Source organism: Delphinus delphis, chromosome 3, assembly GCF_949987515.2.
Source record: "Delphinus delphis chromosome 3, mDelDel1.2, whole genome shotgun sequence".
Lineage (NCBI taxonomy): Eukaryota > Metazoa > Chordata > Mammalia > Artiodactyla > Delphinidae > Delphinus > Delphinus delphis.
In genome coordinates, this window is record NC_082685.1 from 131,607,921 (window position 1) to 131,627,162 (window position 19,242).

A 19,242-nucleotide genomic window follows, 5' to 3' on the forward strand; every position below is an offset into this window, starting at 1 on the left:
TAAACAATTGGACCACATTCTCCTGTAACCAGTGTTTCTTTCTGGGCGGTACAATAATTTCTATAAGTTAAGAGGGAGCTATTGATCGAGTAAAAGGGCTTGACCATTTAAATATTTTGAGGACTTTAAATATAGGTTTGACGATATAAGCATCATGCTCAAGGTAGAGGCTTAAAAATGTTCAAAGACACAATCCCTAAATGACAGTTTCTAAGGTTTTCTAACCAGAAGGGCAGTGCCGAAAAGTTGTTATTCATTTGATTATATCCAAAAGGAGAGGGAGGGAAAACGAGGATAATTCCATGTTCTAGAGAATTAAAAAATATAATTTTCTTTATGATTCTAAATAATCGTGCTCCTGAGTGTCTAGTGAGCAACGCATTACAAACTGGATGCCTATCATTATAAAACAATATCCATGAAACATTAATAATATTGAATATTAAAATGTGATAATTGAATAATAAATTTTTACACAAGGCAGACTAAAACCTCTTCGGTTTAAACGTAGATGTAAATTGCCTAGGTGGACAGTAATATGAGGTCTGGCTAAAATGAATGGGTTTCCCTTTTGCCTCTGGTTCCGGGTCTGTGTGGGCAAAGTGCTGGGAGCTAAGCCCTATGCTGTGGGATGTTTCTTCCTTTGGGGAATCTCAGGCTTAGCATCCTGGTTTTCAGTGATTGCGATGAGAAGTCACCTTTCTAATGTGGAGGCCGCAGGAAGAGACACCAGGAGTACAAAATAAGGCCAGAATCAAGGGTGTCCAGAGAAGCTGATGGCAGAGTGCATCTCCTGGGGCCTCCAGTGTCCTCGGCCCCTTAGTGCAGATGCTCAGATGAATTTGTGTGCCTGGAACACAGACACTCGATTAAAAAAATAAGCAAACACCAATTTGGAGCTTACTGTGTTTTCTCTTAATCTTAATCCTTAATCCTCATAGAACCCTCTAAGATAGGTAGTACTGTTATCTTTACTTTACAAATAACAAATTAAGATGCAAAGAGGTTAAGTACCTCACCCAGGGCCCCAGAAATAGTAAGTTGTATGGCTGGGATTTGATTTAAGGAAGTCTGACACCCAACTCTGTGCTCTTAATGGCTGCCTGATCCCTTCTTAATATCTGTGAACTGTTGAATTGAGTGTCTGGTGCTTTGACTTTTCAGGATAGAATCCTGCATTTGCTTATGCCAGGGATTTTCAGAGTTAAGTTGCTGAAAGCTTTTCTGGGATCCCTTTGATTGTCCATAATGTTGTTAGAATTACCACATCTGCTTTCAAAATTAGTAATACCCCCAATCCACTGCCTCCTGAACATTCTATTCATTTATTTTATTTTTCTTCATAGCACTTATCACCATCTACCTTGATTTATTTTTGCTTTTGCCTGCCACCCCTGACTAGAGGGCAGGCTTCTGAGCCTTGTGTACTGCTTAGTCTCCAGCAAGGAGAACGCTGCCTGGCACAAAGGAGATGCTCATTACAGATATGAAGATTCATGGCAAGTACATTGGTGCCTTCATCTTGGCCATCTAAAATCCTTGAACCTTTCAGGAGGCTTGCTGCTCCATCCCACCCTTACTGCATGGGGCAGTGAAACATCTCAGGGGCATCAGGAGCCTGGAAGTTGTAATACTAAGGCTGAGCTCTTCTCATTGTCACGTGTATGGAAAATTCTTTTGCTTAAAGTTAACGAGAAAGACCTCTTACCACCTTAAAGAAATGACCTCTTTCCACCTTAAAAAATATACTTCATGTCTCCCAGAATCCTCTGTACTCTTAAATATCTATTCCACTCCTTACAAATCAGAATTTGGCAGACCTCTGCTATGCATGAGGGGGCTGGTGCCTGTGTTCAGTTTCTGGTGCCCAGCTACCTTCTCCTAGGTACTTAGAGTAGAATACTCTAGCTGGGAAAAGGCTTTTCTGTTTAGAAGGTCACAGGGACTTGTCAAAAGTGTTATTTGTGGTAGGTCAGAGATACCGTATTCAGCATGGGTTTTTATTGGCCTTTAGTAGTCAGAATATTTGTTGAACTCTGAAATACTTGTGAACCTGCTTTACAGTTTGTTTGCCTTCATTTGCCTTCATTTGTTCTTAATGACTAAAAGTATGGGCTCTCAAGTCCAAAAGATTTGGGTTCAGATCCAGGTTCTGTCACATTACTAGCTGGTATCTGTTTCCCCATCTCTAAATTGAGGATAATAATACCACTGTAAATCAGAACACATCACTCTTCCATTTAACTGTTTTAAGGGACTATCCCTCTTGCTGAGATGACATTGTCTCAACCATTGTATCAATTAGGATTGGAATTGTTTGGAAAATAGTGGCTTTGACAAGATAGATTTTTAAAAAAATAAATAAATATTTATTTATTTATGGCTGCATTGGGTCTTTGTTGCTGCATGCATGCTTTCTCTAGTTGTGAGCAGGGGTTACTCTTTGTTGTGGTACACGGGCTTCTCGTTGTGGTGGCTTCTCGTTGTGGAGCATGGGCTCTAAGAGTGCAGGCTTCAGTAGTTGCGGTGCATGGGCTCAGTAGTTGTGGTGTATGGGCTTAGTTGCTCTGTGGCATGTGGGATCTTCCTGGACCAGGGATCGAACCCGTGTCCCCTGCATTGGCGGGCAGATTCTTAACCACTATGCCACCAGGGAAGTCCCGACAAGATAGATTCTTTTTCCCCCCCTCAGGTAGGTAACTCCAGAAGTCATTAGGTCCCCAAGATGCTTTTGCTTTTGTGTGTGGACTCTAAACTCATGGTTCAAAATTGCTGCCAGAGCTCCTGCCATCACTTCTGCATTCCAGGCAGCAGGACAGAGAAAGGGCAGAAGAGTGTACCTCCTTCATGGGAGACTTTTGGGACTTTCTAATTATATTTAATTGACCAGAGCTTGGTCACATTGCTATACCTAGCTGCAAAGGAACCTGGTGAATATATCATTTTTTCACTCAGAAACAGAATTCTCTGCAACTGCATTCAGCCATTCCTCACATACCTCTATCTCTCTGGGTCCACTTCTCTTGAGATTACTAGCAAGGGTATTCTCTGCTTTGTGTATCTTTTCTGTATAGTTTCCTTTATTCATACTTTCGGCTTCCTCATACATTTAGGTTCCTATGATTTTTCATGGTCATGAAGTTACTTAATGCCTTTGTTTTTTGTGTTCTCTCAGCTTCACTTCCTACTTCTAACTGCTTCATCTTCTCAGTACTTTTCCATTCATATCTTGGAGAGTGCGAATGATTGGTCTAGGCTAGCCTAGCTCTTCCTGCTGGGCCCCTCCGTGGTTGTTGGCCAGCTGGAGGACGGACGGCCTGCTAATTTAATCGGCTGTGGCTATCTTGCTTATGGGTCTTTTTATCTGCAAGTGTGTGGAGGCAGAGCAGGCTTTATAATGTGACCAGCATGCTTGCTCCTTCACAAGTGGAACTTCCTTCGGCAGTGAGTTAGAGATAAATCTTAAAATGATAAACCTTAAAATTAAAAATCTTAACATGAATGAATTTTAGATAGTGTGTAGATAGTCAACAAGTATCAGTAACTAACGTCTGATTGAGAAGTGATTATTTAAAAGTACAGGAGGGTATTTAAGGTATACACCAGTATCCCTCAAATGCTTGCATATCCTGTGATATTTCTTGCTTTTATTCATGTTGTCACTTTCATCTGGAATGATCTTTTCCTCTTCCGTTACTCCCTTTCTCCTAGCTAACTCCCAATCTTTTAAGACTATTTGGGGATCCGCCCCCTACAAAGTCTTTCTGTCACTCCTGTAATGGGTTCCGTGCTCCTACTCAGTTTCTCTAAAACCCTTTGTGCATACCTCTTATTATGCTGGACGTGTTTATCATGCCGTTCTCTGTCACAGGTCTGTTAAATAACTGCTCTCTCCTGAGCTGGAAGACTGTCGATGCCAGGGTTGGTCTTCTTTATCGTTGTATGTCTAATATCTGCTTGCCTAGCAATGCCTGACACATTAGTGATGCTCAGCAAAAATTTTTTTCTTTTTCTTGGATTGAAATTTTTTTTTATCCTCAGTTCATGACAAAAAGTAAAAGGAATAAATTTGCCAAGGTGAATTGAACTAATTATTTTAATCTGGTAAGTTAGAAGGGCATTTCTTTCCTGCTTACAATTCTTCTTTAATCAGAACTTTCAGAAGGAGAACTGTTCTTATCTTCAGTATTGAGCCAAGATTCTGCTCTTGTTTAGAAATTACACATGACTTTTAGTGCCATTTTGCAGAAGATTGGCTAAAATTTTGCTGGCTTGAGATCTATAGATTCCGATATGACTGTTTATGTTTGTGTTTGATTTTTTTGCTAGGTGACTTTTCAAATCTCTGAGATTATTTCTGCTAGATGTCTTTTCAAATATTTGTGTTTGAATTTCACAGAGAGATATGTGCTGAAGATATTTTTTAACAGGAGAGGGCAGTGATTCCTTTTTGGATTACTGGTTGAACCCTTACATACTTCATCCCTGGACAGCTTGAGAAGTATAGATGCTCTTGGGATGATGGTGGTACCGTTACAATTGAAAACATTTTGGAAAATGCCGAAAGACCAGTTTTGCTAGTTTTGCTTTAGACGTAAATGTTTCTTTCCAGGTTGATTATCACTATCCTTTTTCCTAGTCTGAGGAAGCTATAACTTAGATGTTGAGGAGCAAACTCCTCCACGTTTTGTAAATAAAAAATCATTTTATTTTGTAAATACAAGTTTGAGTTTTTTAGAAAAGTTAACTTATTTCCCAGTGGGGAAAGTAACCTTTCGAGTGTGCCAAGGGAGTTGTTAAATAATTCACTGTTAATGTTTTCAGCAGCTATACTAACAGAAGGCGATGCGGGTTCTGAAGTCCGTAGCGTTCCCAACGGTTTGTTTCTGTGTCTGGAGGAGTGACTACAGCATAATGACAGACGTAATCTTTACTCAGAGATGATTCCACCCACTCAGGACTCTGGAGCACCTACGCACCTTGGAACGCACTGAACCGGTCTTCTCTCCACAGTTTCCCAAATCCTGCACCTTTGCCTCCAGCCCACTTGTTTTGGGATGCTGTCAAGAGAAAATGCTAGATCTTAGCTTTACTTGGGAGTAGCTAATCCAGGCATGGGCCTCATTTGAAGGTGACTTACTGCTCTCCCTACCCCCATCTTGTCACCCAAGTTCTAACACACACCCGCGGTACTCAGAAGCGTTGACTTGGCTATATTAACCTTTTATTTTCATCACATGCAAAATTACAGAGGAGAAAATAAGGAAACATGGTTGTCACCTTGCCCTGTATCAGAATGAGGGATTGCACGCCACCTCAAATATTCTAAAAACAGCTCCTTTAGAAAAAGAAAATTAATGTGTTTTTTCATCCCCTGATGGAATGGAAATTTGTTATACCTTGAAATCAAGTTTTTTTCCAGACTGTATAGTATTTTCTGCCGTCTTGTTGAAGATTTTTTTTCTCCTTTATTTTCATGCTTACCTTTTGAAGTTTCTTAGGGAAAACCACAGTAAAATGTAAGTAATCATATTAATTTCAAATTGAGTATTCCTTTTCTCTTTCTCTGGATTAGACTTTTTTTTTCTGTAGCCCTGTCTTAACAGACTGTAACCAATCTGTGACTTGCTCTTGACAGCACTTCTTTTCTGCACTTTCATCAGATGAGGCAGCAAAGAAGGTGCGATTACTCTGAAGGTTATTGCTTTTGAAATAATATCCTTTCGTTCTTCCTCAGGTGAGTCTAGACGGAGATTTATCAATGCTGGTATAGAGGCTACTGGGTCAGAGTTTATCTAGGGTAGAGATCCATTCTTTCCTTGGGGATGATTACTCATCTTTCATTCCAAGCTATGCGTTCTGTCCCATGGGTTGTTTTTTTTTTTTTGCGGTACGTGGGCCTCTCACTGCTGTGGCCTCTCCCGTTGCGGAGCACAGGCTCCGGACGCGCAGGCTCAGCGGCCATGGCTCACGGGCCCAGCCGCTCCGCGGCATGTGGGATCTTCCCGGACCGGGGCACGAACCCGTGTCCCCTGCATTGGCAGGCGGACTCTCAATCACTGTGCCACCAGGGAAGCCCCTGTCCTCTGGGTTTTTAAAATGGGTTCTTGCCAATAGAGCATCTATATACGGAAAGAATATGAACTAATCATTTAAAATTTATAACCATTTCCTACAGCATGACCCAAAGAAGTTTCATTATGCTTTTAAATATCTCTTTTTATTCGACTCCCTCTAATGAGAGTAAAGAAGCCCGTTCCCGAGAACATTACTGTTAGAATGAATTTGGAGTTTGAGCAATAGATGTGCTGCTTGGTTTGAGGTCAGATGTTCAGGGATAAGGCAGTATTTGTAAGGATTAGAGGTTAGAGAGAAGGAGGAAATACGGCTAGTGAGAAAAAAATTACACAAAATAAGTTGAGGGTTTTCAAGGGTAATAATTTTGGCAATCCCAGTAACAGTACTTGTACATTTTGGGAGTGTGAAAAGGATTGGAAAGTAGGTTTTTAGTAACTGAAGAATAAATACGTCTCCCCCCTTTAAAAGGTCAAGCTGTTTTTAAGATTAAGCTCTTAAAAAGAGCTCTAATGACAAATGCTGGGTCTCTTTCTTTTAAGGCCCCGGGGAAACCCGCTTGTTAAAACTGACTATTTCTTAGAGTATTGCTCTGTACCAGTTAGGGTTAGTCGGTTGAGAGAGACACACAGTCTTTAAACAAATTAGAGGTTTATCTCTCTTTCATGTACACAGTTTGGAGGAGGCAGGTATGGCAGCTCCACTGCCCTTTGAGTCGCCAGGTTTGCTCATCCTTGGGCTTCACTTCCCGTGTCCACTGTTCTCGGGGCTCCTCCCAATCTAAGGCCCCTGCTGGGGCTACATGAAATCTCAATTGCAGAAGAAGAAGTAGGAAAGGCAGAAGAGTAAAAGGGTCCTTCTTAGAGTCAGTTCACTTTACGCATCCTTCACTTTATGCATCTCATTACAGAGAACTGAGTCACGCGACAGTCCCCAGCTCCAGGGATGGCGGGGAAATAGACTCTTGTTCCAGGTGACATAAAATAAGATAGTTATCTTTCACTTGGGGAAAATAAGCTTTCCAGATTACTGGGAGAGCTGTTAAATAATTCATTTTGTACAAAAGTAAAAATCAGGGTAATTTCCAAAGGTGGAAGGGAGAATAAACGTTGGGCAAGGTAGTGAGTATTCTGTCATTCAGCTCTGAGGAGGCCAGTGGCATTGCCCTGGGGTGTTTCCAGTAGTGTATTTTATGCAGAATAAAGAAACCCAATAGTGCCATGGTGGTATGATACCTTAATAATAGAAATGATCCCCAATATTAAATCGTCAGCCATTCATGTGAACAGTAGCACCTGGAACTTTTTGTAAGTTTAGAGTTTAAGAACTTTACACAACAAATTATCTCATGAGTTTGGTTTTTCCATTGCTGTAATTTTTAATTTTGCATGTCCATGCAATGTAGCCTTGGCTTTCAATATTTTCCTTACCAATTCCTTTAATCATACAGAATTAGTTTCTTATGGCCATCTGAAGAGGCTGGATCATTTTGCAGAATCAGTCTGATACGAGTTTTTGGCCTTCTCTTCCGAAGGAACATCTCTTTGGAAGCCTTTTTGGCTACCATGGGAATCGGGGATCTTGTGTCTCTGTTTCCTTGGTGCAGCGGATACAACCATGATTGCCAGATTTGGGCATTATAAACTCCACAGAGAAGCTTTTGCTTGCCAGCAGTAAACCATAATAACAGTGTTGGACTGTATAAAGTTAGAGTTGTTTTGACTACATACCGATTTAATGTGCTAAAAATATTCCTCCAGTTAAAGAAAAGGCAATAAATCAATACTCGTGTTTGGTATACAAGGTATTGTGAGTGGAAATGAGCTTTAGGAGTCTGAACTTGATTTGGGTATGAGAAATTGTGAACTCTAATTTGAGTGCTGTCATTGATATTCTGAGACCAAGGACCTTAGGCTTCTCTTTAAATTCAGTCCATTCAAAACTTTTAGTATATAACCAAGAGCTTTTACTTTTTTTTTATTTTAACAAAGGTTAGTTTTCTGTAAGCATTGTAGACATTTATGATCTAGTAAGAATTGAACTAAAAAAAAAATAAGTGCTTATAAAACTACTTCTAGCAGTCAAAGAATTAATCATTGAAAATTAGATATTAGAGCAGGATTTAAAGAAATGTAATCAAATGATTACAATAAATCACATTCCTTAAATTATGCTGTTGAATTAGAGATTGAAGTATCTGCTTTATAGTCCCATGATAAGGCACTATGCTACATACTTTATTATCTCTGTTTTATTTGAGCTGGCCTAGAAAAAGCAGAAGGAAAAAATTTCAGCCACTTGCTCGTAAAGCAGGTGTCAAAAGACAACAGATTCTCTTTAGAGAGAGAAGCAAGACAAGAGGGGAGAAGTCAGTTCTATGGAACAAACATTTAGTTGTAATCTCTTATTTTAATCTTGTAGAGAATGTCTGAATGTATCCAGATCTCATTTGCTGTCTGTAGAATTGGCATTTACACGGTAAGCAATGTATATTTTTTCAGTACCAAATGTCATGAAAGTATAAATGAAGAACTGCGTGCTGGAGAGTGTATGGAGCTATGGGAATTGTCCTCCACTGCTGGTGAGAGTGTAAATTTATACAGCCACTTCGGAAAATAATAAAGTTGAGTACCAGAATGTTCTATGACCCGCGCAAATCTACTCCTAGGTGTGTACTTCAGAGAAATTGTTGCGTAATTATAAGAAGACCTGTGCAGGGAAAGTTCCAGCAGAAGTATTCATAAAAGGAAAATATTAGAAATAATGCAAATGTCTATCAGTAATAGATTGGATTGTGGCATTTTAGTTAATTTCATAGGATACCGTACAGCAGCAAACATTATAAACTAAAAGTAATATATGAACTACAGCTATAATACACAGTGGTTACATTTTACAAATATAATGTTGATTAAAAAACAAATCACAGGAAAATACATGCAGTATGATTTGATTTCTACAATGTTTGAAAACGGCAGCACTAAGCAATACATTGTTTTAAGGTTACATAAATAGACAGATAAATTATAAAGAAATGTAAAAATTCGGATGTCGTTACCTCTAGGGCAGCAGTGCTCGACGGGGGTGGGGGTGGGGGGGTGACGATTTTGCCCTCCAGGGGCTATGTGGCAATGGCTGGAGACGTTTTTGGTTGCTTCTCCCGAGGGTGGTGGTGGCATGCTACTGGCATCCACTGGGCGGAGGCCAGGGGTGTTGCTAAACATCCAGCAATACACTGGGTAAGCACTTAGTAGTTATCTGGCCCAGAATGTCAGCAGTGCTGAGGCTGAGAAATTCTGCTCTAGGAAAGTGGAGGCGAGGAAAAGGCTTTAAAAGTTTTAGTGATGTTCTGCTTCTTAACTTGAATGGTGGGCACATGGTGCTGGCTTTATAGTTATTCTTTAAACAACACATTTGCTTCATATACTTTTTTGTATGTATGATATACTTCACAACACAAAAATATAGAAAATGTTAGTGTATTTTGGAATTTTTTTTTTTATATGAGTCTGTCAGTTGACTCCAGTGCCGTGAGCCAGCCCATTTCGTAATTCAGAAATATAGGGATGTGTCTATGTAGATGACCATTAAAGAACTTTTCTAATGTAAAGACTCAGTGACAAAGTATCTTGACTTTTTCCCTTTGAAGGCCTAGGGAGGGGATTCTGAGAGTGAACAGGAAATGGAATGATGTTTACTTTTGAAGACCAAATTGTTTTCTGTGGAAGGGTTTAAAAAGACTTAAGGTGATTTTGTTTCTCATCCACCTTGCACAGAGGAGTGTGAATATGTGTGCACAAGAAGTTTAGGGAAATTGTTTAGAATGAATGAAGCAAGAGCTCTGAGTAAAAGATATGACCACAGATTGCCTAGCTGTGCTTATCCTTGTACCTTCCACAGCGTCTGGCACACGGTAGGTGCTCAGTAGCTATCTGTTCAGTTATATTGGTGTGAGCACCCTTTTCAGTTTTGCCTTAGTTTGAACTTAGAAAAAGCACATTTTCTTTATTCCTTTTCTCACTTGTGTTAGCTGCTTGTCTCAGCTGAGTATCTTTTTATGTATTTTATGTTTTCCCTCAAGATGCTGGATTTTGTGTATATTTGCCATCTCAAAACAAAATTGGGTGACATTTATCCCCAGTTAGATTACTTGGGGCTAGACATGTTTTCTGTTGTTTATCTGAAGTTACTTTGTTAGTATTTTTGTTGTTGTTGATGGGGGGGGGTGTCCTTGAACAAAGCTGCCTGTTTGAGGAGTCCCATGATGTGCAGGAAAGGCCCAACTCCAGGACCTCTGAGTGCCCGGGCACTGGCTGGCAGCAGCCCAGCAGAAGTACCGTCTCAGCACGAATGCCTGCAGCTGTGGCCGCTCGAGGCTGTCAGCCGGCTGTGCTTCTCTAGACGGGAGATCTGAGTGTGGGCACCGCGGGAAGTCAACACAACAGTGTATTTACCACTAGAGCCTGAGAACACCGGGACTGTTGATGTCAGGAATGGTGCTTGGTCATCCTCGATTACCTAGCACTTAGCCTGGGCCTGGGACCATGCAGGTGCTCATCTCTGTTTATTTAGTGAAGAAGCTCTTGCTGTGGACTAATTCTAAGGCAGATAAAAATTGTCCTTAAAGGAGAGTGCTGTGGAGAGATTTGTGCTCCTACCCAGAATTCACGTGTCGAAGCCCTAACCCGCAGTGTGATGGTGTTTGGAGATGGGGCCTTTGGAAGGAAATTAGGTTTAGATACAGTCGTGAGGGGGTGGGGTCCTTGTGAGGGGATTAACCCTTAGAAGAGACATCAGAGAGTTTGCTCTCTCTCTTTCCCTGTGCTGTGAATCAGGAAGGCAGCCTTCCATAAGCCAGGGAAAGAGCTCTTACCAGAACCCGACTGTGCTGGCACTCTGATCTCGGACTTCTAACTCTAGGACTGTGAGAAATGTCTGTCGTTTAAGCCACCCATTCTTTCATAATTTGTTACAGCAGCCCAAGCAGACTAAAACAGGGAGGGGAAAAAAAAATCTTGTGAATTGTAAATAAAGAACATAAACAAACATGAAAAACTTAGAAGTACCTGTTGAAAAGAAATGCTAAGTTTTAAGTAAAACAAAGTAGAGGAGGAAACTAAAGATTATGGGTGAATGTCTGAGACGATGGTGATAGGTAGTTGACATGACTTTTATTTCTATATGCCTCTAACGTTGCTAAAAAGCAGCTTAAGCACTTAACTAAGGAGAGAAAAGCCGTACTTCTTACATATTTGGGATCCGTAATCTGAAATGAGCCAAGACCAAAATGGAATGTATACAGGACAGACACGCTGAAAACTTCCAACGTATAAAAGTAAATGTGCTGGGCTTCCCTGGTGGCACAGTGGTTAAGAATCCGCCTGCCAATGCAAGGGACACGGGTTCGAGCCCTGGTCTGGGAAGATTCCACATGCCGCGGAGCAACTAAGCCCGTGCGTGCGCCACAACTCCTGAGCCTGCACTGTAGAGCCCACGAGCCACAACTACTGAGTCTGCGTGCCTTAACTGCTGAAGCCTGCACACCTAGAGCCCATGCTCCACAACAAGAGAAGCCACCACAATGAGAAGCCTGCGCACTGCAACGAAGAGTAGCCCCCGCTCGCCGCCAACTAGAGAAAAGCCTGCTCGCAGCAACAAAGACCCAACACAGCCAAAAATAAATAAAATAAAGAAATTTATTTTTTAAAAAAAGTAAATGTGTTGTATGCAGGTGAGTGCATACTGAACCTTATATACTAAACAGTTTAATGAAAACCATTACTCAGAGAAAACAAAGGCTGTCCTTTGCATGACATCCACTTTTCTCTCCAGTGTTTGGAGTGGACAGAGCTTTCTCTAGACATCGAAAGGAAATGATGCTTGTTTAGAGTGCCTTAACTCAGGAAGCTGAAGAAAACAAATCCTACCTCAGTTTTCTAGGCAGGGATCTTAAGGCGTGGGTAGAGAAACGTACGCACTATCAGTGATGGAGTGATAGCCGCTCCCAAACCCAAATGCTAGGACAAATTGAAACAGCAAAACAGAAGAAGGTCTTTAGATGAAGCATCTGTTCTGAGGAGATAACTTCCTTTCCCGTGCCCTGTAGCACAGGACAGAGTGTGTTCTCTCAAATGTGATATCCTGACGTCTTACAAAGAGGTAATTTAGTTTTTGAAACAAAAGAAGACCTGTTATGAGAATCTAGACTATTTTGGGTATTAAACAACATTCACTGGGTTCTGGTCAGGAAGAAGAAGGGGAAGTAAGTCCAGGCCAAGAGTTTACATCACAATTGTGGGTCTATGGTTTTTTTTGAAATTCGAGCAATGGCAACAGGCCATACTTGAGAAAGTGATCTTGAAATGAACCTTTGGCAGTCAGGTGTGGATTAACTCTGGGCTAGAGGGCATGCTAGGGCATAGTTTAGGACTCCCCTTTGGAATGTCGGGGTAAATACCCTCAAAGGGACTTGCAGTTGTTCCCAGACGTCTCTGAGTTGGGAACTGTTATTGTTATCAGAGCCAGAGCACCGTGGTGGACAACCAGCTGGTGGTGGCTTGAAGTGGGGTGAGGATTGGAGTGGTCATTTGGGCATCTAGCCACCTTCCTTGTTGGAGTGCGAACCCCTTTGGTCAAAACTGAAAGCTCGGGGCTTCCCTGGTGGCGCAGTGGTTGAGAGTCCGCCTGCCGATGCAGGGGACACGGGTTCCTACCCTGGTCCGGGAAGATCCCACATGCTGCAGAGCGGCTGGGCCTGTGAGCCATGGCCTCTGAGCCTGCGCATCCGGAGCCTGTGCTTCGCAACGGGAGAGACCACAACAGTGAGAGGCCCGCGTACCGCAACAACAACAACAACAACAACAAAAACCTGAAAGCTCGGAGGCCAAGATGAATGAAGCCGGGCCAGTTAATCTTGCCTCCTCCAGGATGGTACTGTTTGAAGCACACGGACCCTATGGGCTGATTGTTCCCTCTCCGTACCCAACCCCTGCGTGAACTAAAACTCAATCTAGTGATGAATGAGATTTGAACTAAATAATAGCAGTAAAATATTGTGTGTGGCTAGTGATTTTGGTTAATAATAAGAGCTTTAAAAACTCTTTAAATTCTTCTTTTGACTTTGCAGAAAGTATCAAATGCTGTTTTACTAGCAGAGAAAACATACATCATTTACAACAATAACAGCATTTGTGAAAATGGCATGTAGATTCATCCTGAGATACAGATGCATTCAGTAGTGGGTAGTGATTATCCTTTTACCGAGCTGTAACATTTGCTTGTACCTGCCACACAATGCTCATATTCAACTTCTTTGACTTTATTTTTAAGGAGGGGCAGGGAGGGCTACCTATTAGAATAAATCGCACAACAGTTGCATATCATTATTAATAATACTGTTAGTAATATTGTATATTATTGAAACTGATTTTAATCTAGCTCTTTAAGTCTGAACAAATCCTGCCCTAAACTTTGAGGTTTTACAACATATAGTGCCACTTGTAAGGACACTGTATTTGTTTCCTTTTTGCTGCTGAGACAAATTACCACAAATTTAGTAGCTTAAAGCAACATGTATTTATTCTCTTATCATTCTGAAGGTCAGAAGTCTGAAGTGGGTCTCACTGGGCTAAAACCAAGATGTTGGCCGGGCTGCATTCTTTCTGGAGGCTCTAGAGGACAATCTGATCGTTACCTTTGGTGGCCGCCTGTATTCCTTTGCTCTTGGCCCCCTTCTAGCAGTGGCATCACTTCAGCTTCTCCATTTGCCACATCTCTCTTTCTGTCATCACATCTTCTCTAACACGTCTAATAATCCTCTCTCTCTCTTTATAAGGACCCTGGTAATTAAATTGGGCACACCTGGATAATCCAGGCCAACCTTCCCATTCCCATCTCAAGATGCTTAATCACACCTGTGACGCCCCCTTTTTGCCACGTAAGGTAACATAGTCATGGGTTTTGAGGATTAGGACATGAACATCTCATGGAGGAGGAGAAGGGAAGCAGCATGCTGTGTACCACAGGCACCAAAGAAGAAAGTATAGAGGACTCAGTAAAATCTGTCATCATTCCTGGAGGGAAAGGAAATCAAGGTAGGCAATCCTGATGCCGGGTTTAGGATGTTACTGTCAGTAAAACACCAAGGTTAAACACGTGTCAGACAGACTGGCAGTCCTGCAGATGGGCTCTGCAAGTCTATGCTCTGGGAACAAACTAAAGGGCAGCTTTGATACATGACCATGTGGAGAGGATGGTGTTGACTGTCCCTGTTTTCTGTGCTCCTTGAAGGCTCCAGATTAAATATTTATTGTAAATTGTGTGGGATGCTGAGATGTCTGCAGTCCTAATAAAGAAATGAAAAGCTCCAAGACAAAGGGAGGCACACGTTAATTGAAATTCAGCATTATTGGAGACCTTAATGGAACGGAAATGAATTAAGTTATTGGTTTGGCTGTTTTAGTGAAGATCAAAATAACAGTGGTTTAAACAGAGTTAAGTTTCTATTTCATATCAGATTCTAAGCTGGTAGTCAGTTTGGAATCTAGCCCTTTGCTTCATGAGTCCTTTAGGGACTCAGGCTCCTTCTAGCATGTTCTTCCATTGCCTAGTTTATTCTGCTCCTGTGCAGGTTGAAGACAGCTCACCACTCCCGTGTCTGTTAGGTTTTTGGGAAAGAGGAATGGAGGCCAAGCAGTTCCCTTTATGGGTGTGACATGGAAGTTCTACACACTTCCCCTCACCTCCCAAGTCCCGGAAATTGAGTCACATGACTGTGTCACTGCAGGAGAGGCTTAGAAATGGGGGCTCTGGTGAGGAGCTAAGACTCTGGGGGTTCTGTTCCTAATGGGGAGAAGAGAATGGACATTGGGGGACAATTTGCTGTCTCGTGAGGAAATAAGCTAAGGCAAATTGATCTGCACTTCAGCTTCACACAGGGCAGTATACCCTGAGGAAGGTGTGGAGGAGAGTCAGCATTGCTGGTAGCCATTGCCAGTGCACACGTTGAATGAGCACCTAGTGGGGCAACAAGAGTGACTTTGTGTTTGTGACAAGTCCGCCTTCTGGTTGGGTGGATAACTGAGGCTTTACGGGCCAAGATCAAGTCTAGTATTTTATTTACACGTATCAGCATATTATATGTACTTTTGCGCACAGACACGTGGTTAGTGCACATTTGTATTTTGACAATTTTATTTTGAAGGGTGTAAGTGGAAGGTTATATGCTTTATAATCTAGGAGGTGAGAGTTGATGATTGCTTGCTTTCTTTAATAAACAAAATAATGTGCTCAAGTAGAGCAAGAATATCTGGCTAATGTTGCTAACTTTCCTGGCGGGGGATTTAAAGTTTGAGGTTTAATGAACTTGTTGAGAGCCACAAATATCCATCAACTCTCTGTTTATACAGTAAGAGAGTTACACCATGAAATGTGTGAGATTGACAGGAATGCCATGCTTTTTTTTTTTTTTAAATCATCTTTTGAAATTGGAGCCTATATGAGAACAAGATAAAATCTGTTTGGTTTAGGTGTTTTATTCTGGGGAATGTAGAATGTATCCTTTCCTCTCACCATCAAGGCTTGTCTGCTGCAGACCTTTGTGACTCCAGCACAGCTCCACTCGGGTGGCCCTTCACGCTGAGTCTGACCCGACTGACCCCACTCTCTTCCCACCCCAAACCCGCTCATGGCCCATGCTTCCTTTCTCCGTGACTGGCGCGACAGTGCACCCAGCGGCCATGCCAGGAACTGAACTCAGTCCTCAGCTCTCCCCGGCCTCATCATCTTATCGGTCCCCAGGTTTGGACCTCTCCCATCCTAGTCATCTCTCTTTGCTGCTATTACCCAGGTTCTAGCACCACTATTTTTTGCCTGGAAAACCCTAACAAGCTCCTCCTAGCTGGTCATCCCTTTCCAATGTTGCCCCCTCCCAATCCACTTCTACCTTCTGTAATCAGCATAACTGTGAAATGCATTTCTGCTTATGCTGTAAATGTCTCAGTAGCCTCCCATGGCTCTTAAGTTAAAGCCCAGAATCCTTAACAAAGTTCATAAGGTGCCCTGCGTGGGTTGACCCTGCTTGTCCATTTAGCCTTCTCTCTCTATCTCCTCTTCCACCTCCAGCATTGTATATTCCAGGCATACTCATCTATCTTCAGCTCTTGGTCTGTTCTCTTTTCTACTTCCAGCACTTTGTACGTGCTCTCCTCTCATCCTGGAATGGTGAGCTGACGCCTCTTCTGGGAAGCCCTCCATGACTTCCAATACCTGGATTAAATGCTCTTTCTAAGGTGTTCCTGTCTTTGCACTCTAGAGTCTTTCACCAGCCAAAGTACCTGTATTTCACAGTCTTAGAATTTCCTGTTAATTTTCCTCTAACTGTAAGCTCACCGAGGGCAATGACCCTGTCATTCTGTTTCTCCCTTTACCCCCAGCATCTGATGGCTCTTTACCACCAACATCATTATTTATCACCACTGGCATTTACTGAGCACTTACTAAGTGTGCTAAGGCCTTTATAGGTGAAATCATTTAATTCTCTACAATCTTGTGAAGAAGGCGCTATTATTATCCTCATTTGATAGAGAGACAACAGGGGCATAGTGTGCTTAAATGTCTTTTCCGCATGGTGGAGACGGGATTTGGAGCCAGAATTTGAGTGGATTTATGCTGAATTCTAAACCCTTACCCAACACACTTTACTACACTCCAGGCAGTAGATGTTCAATATGACTTTGTTGAATTTAGAGTAGTTTCTTAATATTTTCTTTTCTTTTTTTTTTTTTTGTCTTTTATTCAAAGACATTTCTGAAAGGGCCAGGCCAATTATTTTGCAGAACGTCTTTCAGTTTAGACCTGTGTAACTGTTCCATCATGATTAGACTCATGTTAAAAATTTTGGCAGGAATATTATGGAGGTGACATCGTATCCTCATTGCATCTCATTAGGGGTACATGATGCCAATTTATCTTATCATTGGTGGTTGATATCTTTTTTAAAATTTATTTAAAACCTAAATCTGGGGCTGATATTTTCTAGCTTTACCCAGAATTCACAGACTACACCCTACTTAGAGGCTATAGTATCCTTTATGCATTTACGACATCATCTATATTATATCTTTATAACTTTGTACCGTATTTTGAGGTCAGGCAAGGGACTATCTAAATTCAATACAGCTTGCTGAAGTTTCAGAAATTTTTTTTTTTTTGACTTGGGATATTTTGATCTAGATGAAACCTTAGAGAGCATTTTCCTTCATTTGGGTTCCAGTGTTAATAAACAATATAGTCTATTCCAGGTTGTTCTCTTGGTTAGGCTGTTGTGCAGTTGAAAGCAGAGTTAAGAGTTCAGCTTTCAGGGTGTGCTAGCTGCCTTCACTTTCAAGGCTTAATGGTATGAAATAGTGGCTATAACTGCAAGTCTATTATCACGAGTGGAGAAGAAATTCTAATTATATATTCTCTGTTAACTCAACTTTATTTATGAAGTATAATATTTCTCATTTCTTGACTGTAGATATCCTGATTTAAAAGGCAACACAAAAAAGAGGCAGTAGAAAATTGATTAGTTACATGGGGATCATTCTTTACAAAGGCCTTTTGGAAGGCTTCATTTGGTTATTATCAATTGTAGCTGTGTGGTTAGGTGGAGGGGCTCTGTTCTTGATAAACGTGTAGAATCATTTAACTTAGGAACTTAAAATGTTTAATATTTCCCAATATAAATGACATGGTGGTCCTTAACAAAAGTGTGTCTGGTTGATGGAAATTTCCACCCTAGGAAATGCGTATTTTTATGTTGTCTCTTTTCACAGATGATTGACTTTTTTTTGTTGTTTAAAGTTTTTTCTGTTTTTCTTCTTCTTTTTTTAATATTTATTTATTTATTTGTCTGTGCCGGGTCTTAGTTGCGGCAGGTGGGATCTTAGTTCCGGCATGTGGGATCTAGTTCCCTGACCAGGGATGGAACCCGGGCCCACTGCACTGGGAGCACGGAGTCTTAACCACTGGACCACCAGGGAAGTCCTGACTGTTTTCTTGACAAATGTTCAGTGTTTAGTCCTTAAGACTAGTACTTTTGTCTTGATAGGGAAAATAACTTGTTTTTGTCAAGGCTTAAAAATTATTTTAGAATGCAGTCACTATCAAGGATATGTTTACTTACATCCATAATTTGGGAACACAATTGTGTTTTAGATTTTAAGCAGAGCAAGTAGATTAATATTATGTATATAGAGAATATAATTGACCCTGGTGATCATTTGGTCTTTGCTTTGTAGAACTCAAATTTACTTAAACATTGACTTAGAATATTATACAAAGTGAATCTGAATGAGAGGCTTTATGCTTATTGTATATTGAAGAATCAGTCTATGTCCTCCGTATTCCTTTGAGTTTAGCTAGGGCTCTGGCATGTAGTTGGTGCTCAATAACTATGCATTGACCGAATAGGTATATGGTTCTTTGGGTTGGGGAAAAGGGAGAGCTTTGCCCAGACTCCAGGAGACTCGGGCAGCTCCGGCTATAGCACCAATCACACATTTCACAGATTGTGCACTCTGACTTGGAAGGTCCATGAAGGCAGGGAGTCTTACTTGTTTCGTTCACTGTTGTACCTCCAGTACCTAGATAAGTGCCTGACATGTTGCAGGTGCTCAGAGAATATTTTTGGAGTGAATGAATGCATGAACAGAGCTCCAATCAGTGGGTTAGAATTGGTAATACCTGCCCCTGGGATACACAAAGACATTCTAAGAGGTATGCTGGCATTGAGATGATTGTTAAGGAAATAAGTGTCCATCTATATAAATTCTTCTATCACCCCCCTTTCACAACTACCCTACTTCCAGTTAAGAGAGAAGCCAGTGCTCTTACTTCTGAGTCTTTTCATGGTGTATTGGCCTCAGATATAAAAACCTGCAGGGCACAAAACAAAGGAAAAATTCAAAATGGTGTTGAGGAAGTGAACAACTCTAATATGACCAGTTAAGTCATTTTCAGTTCTTCGCTTTCAACAAAATTGAAGGCAAGTACACTCAAATTGTCAGCTGGTCACTAAAAATAACATTGATAAGTCACAATATGATTCTGGGTTCTGGACAGTGGGCTAGGAAGCATACATTCATCTCATTATTTTATACTCCATGATTAAAATACTACCTTTTC

The 19,242-nt window shown here is 41.2% G+C and overlaps 1 protein-coding gene across 1 annotated transcript in view; it reads left to right on the forward strand.

The window, feature by feature from the left end:
• The window catches only part of ARL15 (ARF like GTPase 15), a 407,251-nt gene that overhangs the window by 25,505 nt on the left and 362,504 nt on the right, over nt 1–19,242 (forward strand). The window lies entirely within an intron of this gene.